Source organism: Pristiophorus japonicus, chromosome 9 (genome assembly GCF_044704955.1).
Source record: "Pristiophorus japonicus isolate sPriJap1 chromosome 9, sPriJap1.hap1, whole genome shotgun sequence".
Classification (NCBI taxonomy): Eukaryota; Metazoa; Chordata; class Chondrichthyes; family Pristiophoridae; genus Pristiophorus; species Pristiophorus japonicus.
In genome coordinates, this window is record NC_091985.1 from 223,275,535 (window position 1) to 223,289,806 (window position 14,272).

Here is a 14,272-nt window from a genome sequence, read left to right on the forward strand (position 1 = left end):
CATGACACCCAGGTCTCATTTCACCTCCCCTTTTCCTAATCTGTCACCATTCAGATAATATTCTGCCTTCCTGTTTTTGCCACCAAAGTGGATAACCTCACATTTATCCACATTATACTGCATCCGCCATGCATTTGCCCACTCACCTAACCTGTCCAAGTAACCCTGCAGCCTCTTAACATTCTCCTCACAGCTCACTCTGTCACCCAGCTTAGTGTCATCTGCAAACTTGGAGATATTACTCAATTCCTTCATTCAAATCATTAATGTGTATTGTAAATAGCTGGGGTCCCAGCACTGAGCCCTGCGGCACCCCACTAGTCACTGCCTGCTATTCTGAAAAGGACCCGTTTATCCCGACTCTCTGCTTCCTGTCTGCCAACCAGTTCTCTATCCACGTCAGTACATTACCCCCAATACCATGTGCTTTAATTTTGCACACCAATCTCTTGTGTGGAACCTTGTCAAAAGCCTTTTGAAAGTCCAAATACACCACATCCATTGGTTCCCCCTTGTCCCACTCTACTAGTTACATCCTCAAAAAATTTTAGAAGATTTGTCAAGCATGATTTCTCTTTCATAAATCCATGCTGACTTGGACCGATCCTGTCACTGCTTTCCAAATGTGCTGTTATTTCATCTTTAATAATTGATTCCAACATTTTCCCCACTAGTGATGTCAGGCTAACCAGTCTATAATTCCCCGTTTTCTCCCTCCTTTTTTAAAAAGTGGTGTTACATTAGCTACCCTCCAGTCCATAGGAACTGATCCAGTGTCGATAGACTGTTGGAAAATGATCACCAATGCATCCACTATTTCTAGGGCCACTTCCCTAAGTACTCTGGGACACAGACGATCAGACCCTGGGGAGTTATCGGCATTCAATCCCATCAATTTCCCTAACACAATTTCCTGACTAATGAGGATTTCCTTCAGTTCCTCCTTTTCGCTAGACCCTCGGTCCCTTAGTACTTCCAGAAGGTTATTTGTGTCTTCCTTTGTGAAGACAGAACCAAAGTATTTGTTCAACTGGTCTGCCATTTCTTTGTTCCTCATTATAAATTCACCTGAATTTGACTGTAAGGGACCTATGTTTGTCTTCGCTAATCTTTTTCTCTTCACATATCTATAGAAGCTTTTGCAGTCAGTTTTTATGTTCCCGGCAAGCTTCCCCTCCTAATTAAACCCGTTGTCCTCCTCTGCTGAATTCTAAATTTCTCGCAGTCCTCAGGTTTGCTGCTTTTTCTGGCCAATTTATATACCTCTTCCTTGGATTTAACAATATCCTAAATTTCCCTTGTTAGCCAAGGTTGAGCCACCTTCCCCGTTTTATTTTTACTCCAGACAGGGATGTACAATTGTTGAAAATCATCCATGTGATATTTAAATGTTTGCCATTGCCTATCCACCGTCAACACTTTAAGTATCATTTGCCAGTCTATTCTAGCCAATTCACGTCTCATACCATCGAAATTATCTTTCCTTAAGTTCGGGATCCTAGTCTCTGACTTAACTGTGTCACTCTCCATCTTAATAAAGAATTCTACCATATTATGATCACTCTTCCCAAAGAAGCCTCGCACAGCTAGATTGCTAATTATCCTCTCTCATTACACAACACCCAGTCTAGGATGGCCAGCCCTCTAGTTCGTTCCTTGATATATTGATCCAGAAAATCATCCCTAATACACTCCAGAAAATCCTCCTCCATCGTATTGTTACCAGTTTGGTTAGCCCAATCTATATGTAGATTAATTTCGTCCATGATAAATGCTCTTCCTTTATTGCACGCATCCCTAATTTCTTGTTTGATGCTGGCCGCAACCTCACTATTACTGTTTGGTGGTCTGTGCACAACTCCCACTAGCGTTTTCTGCCTCTTGGTATTCCGCAGCTCCATTCTTTGCCCTCCACTTTTACTTTTCTTCTTTCTATCTTTTGCTTCTGCCCCCATTCTACTTCCCTCTCTCTCCCTGCAGAGGTTCCCACCCACCTGCCATATTAGTTTAACCCCTCCCCAACTTCATTAGTACCTATAGCCCCTTGATTATCCACTATTGGGATGTTCTTCGTGTCTTCTACCATGAAGACCGATACAAAATATTTGTTCAACATCATTTCCCTATTCTCCATTATTAATTCCCCAATCTTATTCATTTATGGAATGAGGATATCGCTGGCAAGGCCAGCATTTATTGGCCATCCCTAATTGCCTGTTGTTGTGTATAGAAGAACTCCACGAGGCTGAGTACTGTGAGCTAAACTTAGTGTGGCCTTAGTCTTCTTTATTACAACTTCAGAATGCTTAAACAGTATGGCAACCAAGCCTTTATACTGGCCCTGCACGTATGTGCAGGTGACCATTAGAATGCCAACAGTCGCACCCTCTGATGGCAAGTATTACATTTACATATATAACATCACTCCCCCACCCCCCCGCCCCAAAAAGTCTTCAGTCAAGTTATATACAAGTTGAGGCGATCCTGAGCTCTTCGCTCCCTGGTTAATCATCTAAGTTCAAACCCTGGCGTGTGTGAGTTGGTCAGACCATTAACGCACTGCACTGTAGCTGGTCTGACCGGACTGTCAGGAATGGTGGATTCATCCTTGTGATTGACAGAGAGGTCGATTGCTGGTTGGGTGTGTGTTAGTGGAACTTCGCTGGTGATGTCCTCTTCATGTCGTTCCTGGTTGTCAGTAAATCGTAATTTGGTCTGATTTAAATGCTTTCTGCACGTTTGGCCATTTAACAGTTTGATTATAAACACCCTATTCCCTTCCTTGGCCAAAACAGTGCCAGCAACCCACTTGGGACCATGACCGTAATTCAGGACAAACACAAGGTCGTTGACATCAATGTCACGTGAAACAGCCGCGCGATCGTGGTACATGTTCTGCTGGTGGTCACTGGGTTTCCACATGATCATTAAGTTGTACAGGGCCTTGGTGAGGCCACACCTGGAGTATTGTGTACAGTTTTGGTCTCCTAACTTGAGGAAGGACATTCTTGCTATTGAGGGAGTGCAGCGAAGGTTCACAAGTCTGATTCCCGGGATGGTGGGACTGACCTATCAAGAAAGACTGGATCAACTGGGCTTGTATTCACTGGAGTTCAGAAGAATGAGAGGGTACTTCATAGAAACGTTTAAAATTCTGACGGGTTAAGACAGGTTAGATGCAGGAAGAATGTTCCCAATGTTGGGGAAGTTCAGAACCAGGGGTCACGGTCTAAGGATAAGGTGTAAGCCATTTAGGACCGAGATGAGGAGAAACTTCTTCACCCAGAGAGTGGTGAACCTGTGGAATTCTCTACCACAGAAAGTCGTTGATGCCAATTCACTAAATATGTTCAAAAGGGAGTTAGATGAAGTCCTGACTACTAGGGGGGTTAAGAAGGAAGGAGGTACTGAATTTGCATGTTCAACCATGAACTCATTGAATGGCGGTGCAGGCTAGAAGGGCCGAATGGCCTACTCCTGCACCTATTTTCTATGTTTCTATGTTTCTAAGATCCGGGAGAACAAGAGAGAGCCTGGTTTTGAGGGCTCTCTTCATTAACAATTCTGCCGGGGGAACCCCGGTAAGCAACTGATGTTGCGTCTGGTAACTGAGCAGAATGCGATACAAGCGGGTCTGCAGGGAACTGTCTGTCACGCGTTTCATGCTATGCTTGATTGTTTGGACTGCCCGCTCCGCTTGACCATTAGACGCGGGCTTAAACGGAGCAGACCTGACATGGTTGATGCCATTGCGGGTCATAAACTCATTGAATTCCAAGCTGGTGAAACATGGTCCATTGTCGCTGACAAGGACGTCTGGCAAGCCATGGGTGGCGATCATGGCCCAGAGGCTTTCAATGGTGGCTGTGGACGTGCTGGGTGACATGATTACGCATTCAATCCATTTGGAGTAAGCGTATACTACTACTAAAAACATCTTTCCTTGAAAGGGGCCGGCAAAATCTATGTGGGTTCTGGACCACGGTTTGGAGGGCCATGATCACAGACTCAGTGGAGCCTCCCTTGGTGCATTGCTCAGTTGTGAACAAGTGTTGCACTGATGCATGCATGACTCCAAGTCCAAGTCAATGCCGGGCCACCAAACATGCAACCTGGCAATTGCCTTCATCATGACAATGCCTGGGTGGGTACTGTGTAGGTCGCGTATAAACGTTTCTCTGCCTTTTTTGGGCAAAATTACGCGATTACCCCATACGAGACAATCCGACTGGCTTAATTTCATCTTGCATTTCCCTGGGAACGGCCGACCAGTTCCCATTTAGGATGCAACTCTTTACTAACGATAGCACAGGATCCTGGTGACCCCTCGCTCTCAAAAGCATCCATGACCAATAGTAAGTCTGTGGGCTGCGCCATTTCAACCCCAGTGGTGGGTAATGGTAGCCGGCTGAGAGCATTGGCACAGTTTTCAGTGCCTGGTCTGTGGTGGATAACATAGTCATAAGCAAATAATGTTAGTGCCCATCTTTGGATGCGGACGAAGCATTGGTGTTTATACCTTTGCTCTCTGAAAACAGCGAAATGAGCAGCTTGTGGTTAGTTTCAAGCTCAAACCGAAGTCCAAATAGGTATTGGTGCATTTTCTTAACCCCATATACACATGCTAACACCTCTTTCTCGACCATACTATAGGCTCTCTCAGCCTTAAACGGAGTTCTAAACGTGTATGCAACCGGTTGGAGGTTGCCTGATACATTGGCTTACTGTAACACACAGCCGACCCTGTACGATGAGGCGTCACAAGCTAGCACTAAACGTTTACATGGGTCATAGTGTACAAGTAACTTATTTGAACATAGCAGGTTCCTGGCCTTCTCAAAAGCTGTGTCTTGATTTTTGCCCCAAACCCAGTCATCACCCTTACATAGCCACATGTGCAAAGGCTCTAACAACGTGCTCAAGCCAGGTAGAAAGTTACTGAAATAGTTGAGGAGTCCCAGGAACGAACGCAGCTCCATCACATTCTGTAGTCTGGGTGCATTCTTGATGACCTCTGTCTTTGAGTCCGTGGATCTGATGCCATCTACTGCAGTCTTTCTCCCCAAAAATTCGACTTCTGGCGCTAGGTAAACAAACTTGGAGCGTTTCAGCCTGAGTCCCACTCTGTCTAGGCGACTCAGAACATCTTCCAGGTTGTGTCGGTGTTCAATGGTGTCACGATCAGTGATCAACATTTCGTCTTGAAACACAACGGTGTGCGACACAGATTTCAGCAAACTCTCCATGTTTCTCTGGAAAATGGCTGCAGTTGAGCGAATCTTGAAAGGGCATCTGTGGTATATACACAGCCCTTTGTGTGTGTTGATGCACGTCAGTCTTTTCGAAGATTTAGCCAGCTCCTGTATCATGTAGGCAGAGGTTAGGTTCCCCCCTCCCCCGCTTAAGTTGCAAACAGGTCATCCGCCTAGGGCAGCGGCTACTGGTCCTGGAGTGAGATTCACTTATTCGTTACCTTGTAGTCTCCGCAAATTCTGACCGTGCCATCGTTTTTCAACACAGGAACAATTGGACTGGCTCACTCATTGAACTCGACTACCGATATGATTCCATCGAGTTCGATCTCGACTTTCTCCCTCATCATGGATGGATCTGCCTGAGCCTTGTGATGGACGGGCCGTGCATTGGGGCCTAGATGGATTTGTACCTTGGAGCCTGTGAAGTTGCCGATGCCTGGTTCGAATAGCGACGGAAACTTGCTCAGCGTCATCCACTCAAGATAGTGCTTTGATGTCGTTCCAATTCCATCTAATCTTTTCTAGCCAGCTTCTGCCGTAGAGCGATGGGCCATTGCCTGGAATAATCCACAGTGATACGTCATGCGCAGCTCCATCATACGAGACCTTCACTGCCGCACTTCCAATTACTGGAATGAGCTCTTTGGTGTCGGTACGCAGCTTTGCATTAATCAGGCTCAGTTTGGGCCTTTGTGCCTTATTGTCCCACAGTTTCTCGAAAGCCTACTGGCTCATTATTGACTGACTTGCACCCGTGTCCAACTCCATAGATACTGGAACTCCATTTAATTTGACTTCCAGCATTATAGGAGGGCTCTTGGTGGTGAAGGTATGTACTCCATACACTTATTCCTTGGGTTGAGTTGCCTGTGCTGCGTGATCGGTGCCGGATCAATCATCATCTGCCACGTGGTGTGTCGCAGCACGTTTGCACATTTGCTGGAGGTGCCCCATTGTTGCGCAGCCTTTGCACACGTAGTGCTTGAACCGACATTGATGGGCCCGATGATTACCCCCGCAGCACCAACACGGTGCTAATGGATTCACATTCACCCCCGATGGCAGACTCTGAGTCATCACGGGTGTTGCAGCCGCAGACGTATAGGCCCTGCCATATGCAGTTCAGCCTGCTGGCAACGTCATTTTATGCACTTGTCGGTGAGCTTCGATGTTGAGAAGATATCTGTTTGGTGTTATCGTCCATGGCCATGCATGCCTGGGCGATCGCGAAGGCCCTGCTCAGGTCTAGGGTTTCGGCAGCCAGCAGCTTTCGAAGAATGACCTCGTGGCTGGTGCCCAGCATTAAAAAGTCCCGCAGCATTTCCCCCAACGCAGCTCCAAAATCGCAAGGTCCCGCGAGGCATCTCAGGTCGGCGACATAATCCACCACGTCCTGGCCCCCGGAGCGATGGTGCGTGTAAAAACGATACCTGGTCATGAGGATACTCTCCTTCGACTTGAGGTGGTCCCGAACTAGAGTGCACAACTCTGTATATTCCTTCTCCATTGGTTTTGTCGGTGCGAGCAGATTCTTGATGAGGCCGTATATTTTAGGCCCACAGCTGGTGAGGAGAACCGCCCTGCACTTCACCGCATTAGTGTCTCCTTCCAGCTCGTTGGCCATGAAGTACTGGTCGAGATGCTCGATGAGGGCTTCCCAATCATCACCCTCTATGAATCTCTCTAATATTCCAACGGCAGCCATGGTTGCGTGAAGGTTCGTATTCTATTACTTGTCGCCAATTGTGTAGAAGAACTCCACGAGGGTGAGTACTGTGAGCTAAACTTAGTGTGACCTTAGTCATCTTTATTACAACTCCAGCGTGCCTAAACAACATGGCAGCCAACCTTTTATACTGGCCCTGCTCATGTGTGCAGGTGACCATTAGGACTCCAACAGTCGCGCCCTCTGGTGGCAAGTATTACATAGTTACATACATAACACCGGTGAGAAGATGGTGGTGAGCCACCTCCTTGAACAACTGCAGTCCGTTTAGTGACTATATTCCCATAGTGCTGTTAGTTAGGGAGTTACAGGATTTTGAACCAGCGACCATGAAGGAACAGTGATCTATTTCCCAGTCAGAATGGTGTGAAACTTGGAGGAGATGATGTTCCCATGCGCCTGCTGCCCTTGTCCCTCTAGGTGCTGGAAGCCTTGGGTCGTTTCTGCATCTTGTAGATGGTACACACTGCAGCCAAGGTACACTGGTGGAATATTACCGAATAGAAAAAACTGGTCTGTTAAAACATTTAAACAGCAACCAACAACAATCCCAGTTTATAACTGATACGCTCATAATAAAGGATGAAACTGAGTACTTTGTATAATGACCTTAGCTCCTTTAATAAGACTCCAGAGTGCAGGTACCTCATGGGTGGCCTGCTTATATACCGTGCTCCCAAGGGATGCTGGGATCCCTTGGGACTCCAACAGGTAGGCCCTCTGGTGGTAGTGTAATACAGGTTACAAGGGGTTAAATACATAACATCGCTCCCCCCGTGAAGTCAACCCAGTCGCACAGCCTGCCTGACTAGGACCTCAGGCAGGCCGTGCATAGCAAACATGGGTTCGTAGGCTTTCAATAGTGGCGCTGGACGTGCTTGCAGACGTTATTGCACATTCAATCCATTTTGAGTAAGCGTCCATGACAACCAAAAACATTTTGCCTAGAAATGGGCCCGCATATTTCACATGGATCCTAGACCACAGTTTGGAGGGCCACGACCACAAACTTAGCAGTGCCTCTCTGGGTGCATTGCTCAGCTGAGAGCAAGTGTTGCACTGGCGCACACATGACTCTAAATCTGAGTCGATGCCAGACCACCACACATGGGATCTGGCTATGGTTTTCATCATTACAATGCCTGGGTGGGTGCTGTGCAGTTCACAAATGAACGTATCTGCCTTTCTTTGGCAAGACCACGCGATTGCCCCACAACAGACAGTCTGCCTGAAGGGACATTTCGTCTTTGCACCTGTGGAACGGCTTAATTGCTTCCTGCATCTCCGCTGAGATGCTGGACCAGCTCCCGTGGAGGACACAGTTTTTTTTACCAAGAACAGTAAAGGATCCTGGCTGGTCCAGGTCCTGATCTAGCGGGCCATAATGGGGGACTTTTCATTTTCGAATGCATCCATTATCATGAGCAAGTCCGCAGGCTGTGCCATTTCCACCCCGGTGGTGGGCAATGGCAGCTGACTGAGAGCATCTGTGCAGTTCTCTGTGCCCGGTCTGTGTGAGCGGCATCTTTGGATGCGGGCAGAGGCATTGGTGTTAATCCCTTTGCTCTCAGAGAACAGCGATATGAGCGGCTTGTGGTCAGTTTCAAGCTCAAACTTGACGCCAAATAAGTACTGGTGCATTTTCTTTATCCCATAAACGCACACCAGAGTCTCTTTCAATCATGCTGTAGGCCCTTTTGGCCTTGGACAAATTCCTGGACACATAAGCGACCGGTTGCAAAATCCCTGATTCATTAGACTGTTGTAACACACACCCGACCCCGTATGACGACGCATCGCAAGCAAGCACTAATCTTTTACAAGGGCCATACAGAACACAACAGATTTCTGGCTTTCTTAAAGGCAGTCTCTTGTGAATTCCCCCATACCCAGTCATTTCCCTAGCAGGGTGCTTAAACCAGGTCGGAAATTACTCAATTAATTAAGGAGTCCCAGGAACGATCGCAGCTCCATCACATTCTGTGGTCTCGGCGCGTTCTTGATGGCCTCCGTCTGGACGTCGGTGGGTCTGATGCCGTCTGCTGCGATTCTTCTTCCCAGGAAAACACACTTCGAGTGTTTCAACATGAGCCCCACGCGATCCAACCGATTAAGAACCTCTTCCAGAATCTTCAAGTGCTCAATGGTGTCCCGGCCTGTAACCAGTATGTCACCTGATAGTCTGCATCCCAGAGTACTTAAGGAAGAGGCCCTAGAAATAATGGCTGCATTGGTGATCATTTTCCAACAGTCTATCGACTCGGAACAGTTCCTATGGACCGGAGGGTAGCTAATGTAACACCACTTTTTAAAAAGGGAGGGAGAAAGCGGGTAATTATAGACCGGTTAGCTTGATATCAGTGGTGGGGAAAATGTTGGAATCAATCATTAAGGATGAAATAGCAGTGCATTTGGCAAGCAGTGAGAGGATCGGTCCAAGTCAGCATGGATTTATGAAAGGGAAATCATGCTCGACAAATCTTCTGGAATTTTTTGAGGATGTAACTAGTAGAGTGGACAAGGGGGAACCAATGGATGTGGTGTATTTGGACTTTCAAAAGGCTTTTGACAAGATCCCACACAAGAGATTGGTGTGCAAAATCAAAGCACATGGTATTGGGGGTAATATACTGATGTGGATAGAGAACTGGTTGGCAGACAAGAAGCAGAGACTCGGGATAAACGGATCCTTTTCAGAGTGACTAGTGGAGTGCTGCCGGGCTCAGTGCTGGGACCCCAGCTCTTTACAATATACATCAATGATTTGGATAAAGGAATTGAGTGTAATATCTCCAAGTTTGCAGATGACACTAAACGGGGTGGCGGTGTGAGCTGTGAGGGGGACGCTAAGAGGCTGCAGGGTGACTTAGACAGGTTAGGTGAGTGGGAAAATGCATGGCAGATGCAGTATAATGTGGATAAATGTGAGGTTATCCAATTTGGGGGCAAAAACGCAAAGACAGAATATTATCTGAATGGTGGCAGATTAGGAAAAGGGGAGGTGCAATGAGACCTGGGTGTCATGGTTCATTAGTCATTGAAAGTTGGCATACAGGTGCAGCAAGCGGTAAAGAAGGCAAATGGTATGTTGGCCTTCATAACTAGGGATTTGAGTATATGAGCAGGGGGGTCTTACTGCAGCTGTTTCGGGCCTTGGTGAGGCATCACCTGGAATATTGTGTTCAATTTTGGTCTCCTAATCTGAGGAAGGATTTTCTTGCTATTGAGGGAGTGCAGCGAAGGTCCACCAGACTGATTCCCGGGATGGCCGGACTGACATATGAGGGGAGACTGGATCAACTGGGCCTTTATACATTGGAGTTTGGAAGGATGAGAGGGGATCTCATAGAAACATACAAAATTCTGATGGGACGGGACTGGTTAGATGCGGGTAGATTGTTCCCGATGTTGGAAGTCCAGAACCAGGCGACACAGTCTTAGGATAAGGGGTAGGCTATTTAGAACTGAGATGAGGAGAAACTTCTTCACTCAGAGAGTTGTTAACCTGTAGAATTCTCCAGTTCATTGGATATATTCAAGAGGGAGTTCGATATGGCCCTTACAGCTAAGGGGATCAACGAGTATGGAGAGAAAGCAGGAAAGGGGTACTGAGGGAATGATCAGCCATGATCTTATTGAATGGTGGTGCAGGCTCGAAGGGCCAAATGGCCTACTCCTGCACTTATTTTCTATGTTTCTATGAGGCGCCTTAGTTTGGTGACATAGCTCGCCACTTCCTGGCCCTCTGCTCATTAACACATGTAGAACTGATATCTCGCATCAAAACGCTTTCCTTAGGATTTAGGTGCTCTCGGACCACCATACACAATTTTTCATAGGATTTAGCTGTTGGTTTTGCCGGAGCTAGGAGATTCTTCATGAGGCCATAGGTTGTTGTCCCACAGCCAGTTAGGAGGATCGCCCTTCGTTTGGCAGCGTTCTCATCTCCTTCCACCTCGTTGGCCACAAAGTATTGGTCGAGTCTCTCCACGAAGACCTCCCAATCGTCCCATTCTGAGTACTTCTCCAGGATACCAGTTGTTCCTTGCATTTTCACGCTGTTATTCATTACCTCGTCGCCAATTGATACGTTTATAATAAAGGATGAAACTGAGTACTGTGTACAATGAGCAAGTGTGACCTTAGCTCTTTCAATAAGACTCCAGACTGCAGGTACTTCGTGAGTGGCCTGCTTATATACCGTGCTCCCAAGGGATGCTGGGATCCCTTGGGACTCAAACAGGTCGACCCTTGGGTGGTAGTGTAATACAGGTTACAAGGGGTTAAATACATAACAGTAATGGTTCACATTAAGAACACACATGAGATAATAACAAGGCATTGTTGTGTGTATTGTACCACATTGTAATGCCAGAATCCCGGAGAGTTTGGAGGGAACATGATGAATGGTCTGAGAATAATTGTGTTCAAGGCAGGAGGTTAAGAGTGACCAATGGCTATGCTCCCGGAAGTGCAAATACACCCCGCTAATACAGCTCTGCGGGACAGAGGGAACAGACAGAAGGGCAGACATAGATTGACAGACTTTCCAATCTGGTGTCCATTCCATTATAACCACATATCGCGACCGCTACTGCAGACACGGGATCCCAGGATGGAGAAAATAACAACCTTCACAAAGAAATGAAGGGACACCTGATCAGTGAACTCCTGGTAAACTAGGGGAAGGAGTAAGAGCTGGAACTCCAAATAGAGAAATGCCACTGACTAAAAAGGATTACATTCCAGAACTTACTGTCCATATAGTTAAACCTGTGGGGCTGAGGACACAGGAGTTAATCTATCAGTAAATCTTTGATGGTTGTGATGGCCCCCGTGAGACACCACAGTGGATCCCAGCAGAGGATCCGGCTGTCGATCCACACAGACCATGCAGGGAGTGCAAGGTACGGATGAATTATTTCATGGCTCTTTAAAGAGATGAAACATCCCCCTATCGCAGAGGACTTGTCGTGTTGTAATTATCTTTTTCTGTTGCATAGTGTCAGAAACAGAAATCAACAGGAGATGATGTCCCACTCTGTAAATGAACTCTTTGACACATTTCCATGCATTTCCTTTCTTAATTTACAAAGATCACAACACCATTAGTCAACAGTCTGCCAGTTTTTAGTGAAGCTTGAAAGGTTTTACTGTGAAGCTACACTTGCCCATCTCTCTGTGTGTCACTGTATTTGGATTGTGTTAAACAACAGTCCTAATATCTCGCCGACATCCATTATAATTTTTGAAATGTTAGATTGTACTTGTAAAAAGTTGAGTTTGAATCTGACAATTCTGAATTTGGGAGCTGTTAAATGATTTTTGTTTTGCACATAACTCTATGGTGATGTGATCAGTCATAGCAAATCAAAAGATGCTGCTATTTACTTAACACAACTAAATAATTCTACAAGGATGCTATCACAGTCTTCCTCATTATTAACACCACCCAATTTTGTGCCATCTGCAAATTTTGAAATTGTACCTCTGATTCTCAAGTCCAAATCAATTATGTAAATGGTGAACAGTGATCCTAGCAGCGATCCCTGTGGAACACCACTTCCCACCACCCGCCCATCTGAGTAAATATCTTTAACTCATCCCATTACTTCGACTGGACATGTCTTCATTCCCGTGCCAACAGGATTGCTGTACCAGACAGGAGGGGCAACACTTAAGGGTCTCTGATTCCCATTTCCCTTCTTTCTGGTGGATGATGGAGGTGCCACTGTGTGTAATGTGCATGTCAGTAAGAATTGTCTGCAAAGGATTAATCAGCACTTTCTCATTGGAGATGTTAATCAATGGAACCTTTTAGACACGGAATTATAGATTTTGTACCAAAGATCAATTTAGGATTGAAGTAAAAGGTCATAATTTTATTGTAAAATAATTCAGGGACTCTCATCAGAAATTACGGGGAAAGACCAGACAGTGGTTCTTAAAGGAACACAGCAGCCCGACAAGTCAAACAGCTATTTATCCAGAATATTAAACTCCAACCCAGTTATAAGGTTATTAATATCAGCAAAAACAAAACCCAACTGTCATAATGAAGATGGTTCAATCTTGGATGTGACTAAGAGCAGAATCCAACCCCTGCAGACACAGGTGAACTCGCTGGTGTGTCAACAGGTTATATAATCGATTAAATCCCTTTTCACACACGGAGCAGGTGAACGGCCTCTCCCCAGTGTGAATTCGATGGTGGGCCAGCAGGTTCGATGATCGATTAAATCCCTTTTCACACACGGAGCAGGTGAACGGCCTCTCCCCAGTTTGAATTCGCTGGTGTTTGAGAAGGTCGGATGTACGAGTGAATCCCTTTCCACACACGGAGCAGGTGAATGGCCTCTCCCCAGTGTGAACTCGATGGTGTGTCAGAAGGTTGGATGAATGAGTGAATCCCTTCTGACACACGGAGCAGGTGAATGGCCTCTCCCCGATGTGAACTTGGTGGTGTGTCAGCAGGTGGGATGACCGAGTGAATCCCTTCCCACACACAGAGCAGATGAATGGCCTCTCCCCGGTGTGACTGCGTTGATGATTTATCAGGTCAGATGAATAATTAAATGCCTTTGCACAGTCCCCACATTTCCACGGTTTCTCCATGGTGCAGGTGTTCTTGTGTCTCTCCAGGTTGGACGATCAGTTGAAGCCTCGTCCACACACAGAACACGTGTACGGTTTCTCCCCGCTGTGAATGGTGCGATGTTTTTTCAGGCTGTGTAACTGGTTAAAGCTCTTTCCACAGGCAGTGCACTGGAACACACTCACTCGGGTGTGTGTGTGTCTCGGTGCTTTTCCAGTCACACTGATGTTTGAAATCTTTTCCCACAGACAGAACAGACAAACATTTCTCCTTCTACATTGAAAGGCCGATGATATTGGGTCCCTGATGAATGGAGTGAGTGTGTCAGACCTGGATGTGATGTTGGGTGTGAGTTTGCGGCCTGTAAATGCTGCCCGCCTTCTCTCACAGCCTGGAACAGCAGTTTACAAAAGCCCTGACTGTGAGTCCAGGATAGAAATTCACAACATTCTCTCCTCCTGGTTCCTGGCCCAGGGAAAGGCCGCGCATGCGCCCTGCTGCCCCCTCAGCCTCCCAAGATGGCGGACGTCCCCCGGGCCTGTCACCGGGAGAAAGCCCCGCAGCTGCCCCCGCTCGGGGAAAGGCCGGAGCCGCAGGTTCTTGTTCGGGGCCTGGGCCCGCACCGCCCGCGCATGCACAGCTCACACTGCCTGGGTGATTGACGGCAGCTCTCAACCAATAGGAAGAGCGGGGGCG

The 14,272-nt window shown here is 46.8% G+C and overlaps 1 protein-coding gene and 1 pseudogene across 2 annotated transcripts in view; one reads left to right on the forward strand and one right to left on the reverse strand.

Moving 5' to 3' along the window:
- LOC139274163 (zinc finger protein 585A-like) overlaps window positions 1–14,272 on the reverse strand; it is a 140,605-nt pseudogene that overhangs the window by 99,385 nt on the left and 26,948 nt on the right.
- The window catches only part of LOC139273765 (gastrula zinc finger protein XlCGF57.1-like), a 68,222-nt gene that overhangs the window by 17,528 nt on the left and 36,422 nt on the right, over window positions 1–14,272 (forward strand). The gene's annotated exons all lie outside the window — the stretch shown is intronic.